The following is a 3,526-nucleotide window of genomic DNA, read 5'->3' as shown; positions in this document are numbered from 1 at the left end:
GGTACATCAGACCAGACAGAGGAAGTGTTTACAGCCCAAACGTAGAGCTCTTGTTATGCATCTTGGACGTTCATGACAATCCTTCATAGGAGCAACCAAAGGAACTCTCAGCTAGTAAGGGCTCTGCACATGTCAGCATCTTGCTGTGGGACTCAAGGTACACATGTAATCTACCCCTGAATCCCTTCCATGGACTCCAGAGCCCAGGGGAAATGAAAAGACAAAACTTGGCCCGCGTGGTTGTCACGTGGCCTGTTCACGGGAAAACAGAATGCTTCCTTCTGTCCTGCTTTGGGCCCAGCAGGCTGGCAAGTGAGAGGTTTGCATCATGAAAGACTGGTGGAAGGCTGTGCCTGTCTTGAAGAGTCTGGAGAGTGAAGGAGGAATGGCAAGAGATGTACCCGAGTGCTGTGGAGAGGGACTGCGCTCCAGTGGCAGTGGGAAAGAGGCATGTGTGCAGCCCGTGCTGCAGAGGTGGGTCACAAACGGTACTGTTTCTGAGGACTGCAGCTTCATGGAGGGAGCCTGAGTGCAAGGCATCTCAGGAGGTCCATTGCTAGTCCAAGGAAGAGTTACAAGCATGGCTAGTCCAAAGTGAGGGCACACTGCTCAGTGTGTGGCCTTGTTGAAACTGCAGGTTCATAATGCAGGCATGCAGAGTCCTCAACTTCTTTGGATACTTGCTTTGTGCTTTCCTTGTGAAATGCTTGTGGTCCTCAAGCAGCCCATCAAGTCTTGGTTCAGCGCCGTAATGCCCAGGGAGGAGATGACGGTGGAGCAGTTGGATCTGGACTGAAGGAGGCTGCATGTAATGCAGAGCCCTCACGGGAGCAGACTCAGGGCCAGAACTGCAGCCCTTGGAGAGAGAAGTTCATGGATGAGCATTTGACCCTGCAGGAGCTGCCACCCACGGGACACACATTCTGCTGTGTTCACTTCCTAAAGGAGAGCACCCTGTTGTATGGACACGTCCTGGAGAAGTTCTTGAACAATTGCAGCCTGAGCATTGCACTGTACACTAACCTTACCTCCACATTCCCCATTCCTCTGCAGCGCACTGTGGGATGATGAAGAAGAGGATGGGTGGGAGAAGACAGATGTTGTTTTATGTTTCCTTTCATCTCTGGATATGTTAGCCTGCTTTTAATAACAGGCAGCAGATTACATTAATCTGAGTCTGTTGTTCTCATAACAGTCATCAGCGATGGATCTCCTTGTTCTTGTCTCAACCCTGGAGTCTGCTTTTAGTGTAGCTATACCGAGGGCTGCAGAAAGCACCAACTTGTGAACAGATGGTCCTCACTGTTAACGCTTAAAGGAGGACACCTGACAGCACTGAGTCCCCGCGGATCTTCCCTGAGGCCCTGGGGCTTTGCTGGCTGACCTGTTCCCAACCCTTGCACACAGAGAGGTGGAGGTTGTGCCGTCCTCTGTTCTCCTCCTCTGGGGAAGAAGTGCAAAATGACATGTGGTGGAGATGATGGAATCTGGCAACTATTTCATTCTGCCCAATGTACTTATCGGTGTGTTGTAAAGAAGGAGGGGGCTCCTCAGTGCCTTCTTTCAGTCCCGGTCTACCAGCCTGAGCAGTAAAGTTCCTGTGGAGAATGGGGCACCGGGGTGTATTGGGTGAAGCGTGTAAAGGAGAAGGGATACCTGGAGTGACCCTGAGGGGATAGTGAGGAGAGAGAGGATGAGTGGTAGCCCCTTGCTGGTACACGGTTTGTTCCCTGCATTGGTGCCACTGAAGAGAGCAGAGCAGTAAAAGGTGATTGATGCACAAACGCTTTCCCTCTCCTGCAAATCCTACCCAGCTTGTCCTATTTTTTTGTTTGTCTCGTGTGTCTGGCTCATGTCTGCAGCCAGGGTGTGTGGATGGCACAGGGAAGCTGCCTGCAGATGGCAAATCATGCAGGTCTTTCCAGAGCCAGCTCTTGCCTTGTTCTCCCAACAGGCTCTAGCAGCACAGCCTATCCCAGACCTTCCTGGGCCTGCTGCCAGCGCCTGAGGCTGGTCTCCACCCACAGCAGGTAAACCAGTGCTGTCCTGGGAGCCTTGGAAGCCCCACCTCCTACACAGCTGGGCTGGGCAGGCAGCCCTGCAGGATCAGGTCAGAGAGTTTTCTCTGGCTCCCTGCTTCTGCCTGCCCTTGCTGCTCCCTGTGAGCTGGAGGGTAGTGGCAATCATTCATTGTGGCTGGGGCTGTCCACTTCCATCTGCTCTGTCCTGATCACATTTGTCCCTTCCTTGCCCAGCAGCGCTCCAAAAATGCTGTGGAGCAGCACTTGCAGCACACCACTCAGCTCTGCCTGGGAAGACCAGTTGTTTGGGGGAGAGGGGCTTGTGCTAGCTAGGCTGACACACAGCGGGTGCACGCAAATGCCCACACAAGCATGGGCATGTGCAGGCAGCATAGTTCTGAGCTGGATGGAGAGCAGCACCAGTTGGAGCATTCAGGGGAGCAGTAACAGGCCTCGCGTAGCACAAACAAGAGCTCCAACCCATGAGGCATACGGAGGTGAGCTTACCCAAAAAGCTTTAAAAGTGAATCCTGACCATAACAAGACATCAGAGAACTGTGATCACCTGGATACAGGCTTATGCTCCTTTGGTGTGAGACCTTGCTTTCTTTTTGCTGTCTCCTGGTATATTATGTCGCTGTGGAACGAGGTTGTGGATCTGCATGCAGTCGTGTCAGTAGCCAAGGAAAGTAGGCATAGGAAAGTAGGCATAGGAAAGAACTCTGAGACATGAGAGCAGTAGGCTTTCCTGATTGCCATCCAGGATTAATAGTTAGCCTCAAGACTGAATTCTCTTGAGTGCCATCAGAGGCAGCCATTGCATGCTGTGGGACCCATGAGAAGGTGTGTTGTGTCTTCCTGCCAGCTCAGCGTTCTGCTGAAGCCTCCTGTCCGTCCATTCTGTTGCTGAGAGGACATAGAGCAGGTGTGCAGCTGGTCCCATGGTGTAAAGGTGAGCACTCTGGACTCTGAATCCAGCGATCTGAGTTCAAATCTCAGTGGGACCTCTACTTTTGGGCTCCCAAACCATTGCCCACAGCTGACTTTCACCTAAGCCTGAAACTGAACTAATTAATGCATACCAGACATCCTTCTTGCCATCCTTCCTTCTCTGTGCTTTTAGCCATGCAGTGGCCTTCCCCTGACATGGTTCCTCCACACCTGCCTAGCTTAGTGAGCACAGGCCCCGACCCTTCTTTGTTGCCTTCTGATTGATGGCTGCTGCCTTGTGAGGGAAACCAGCAGAAGGTCACTGTATCCCACAGCAGCTGAGGTGCAGACCCTACAGTCCAATCCTGCTCAAGGCATGGTCGAGAAGAGCAGGCTGTTCAGAGCCGTGTCTGGGGGCATGTTGCTTATTCCAGTGAGACAGACTCCTCAGCATCCCTGGAAAGCTCAATCCCATCTTTGTCCATCTTCACAGGACACAAGGAATACTGTGTGTGGTGTTCTGTGGATTCCCACTGATGGCATGGCTTTTTGTCCTCTCACAGGGGTGGCACTGA

The 3,526-nt window shown here is 52.4% G+C and overlaps 1 non-coding gene across 1 annotated transcript; it reads left to right on the top strand.

Annotated features, from left to right (window-relative positions):
- The first annotated feature begins 2,956 nt into the window (after nt 1-2,956).
- Nucleotides 2,957-3,028, top strand: TRNAQ-CUG (transfer RNA glutamine (anticodon CUG)). The gene has a single exon. It is a non-coding gene; the product is annotated as a tRNA-Gln (tRNA).
- Nucleotides 3,029-3,526: the final 498 nt, after the last annotated feature.

Source organism: Lagopus muta, chromosome 10 (genome assembly GCF_023343835.1).
Source record: "Lagopus muta isolate bLagMut1 chromosome 10, bLagMut1 primary, whole genome shotgun sequence".
Lineage (NCBI taxonomy): Eukaryota > Metazoa > Chordata > Aves > Galliformes > Phasianidae > Lagopus > Lagopus muta.
Note: the sequence above shows the minus strand (reverse complement) of the source record. Positions and strands in the feature narration are given on the sequence as shown.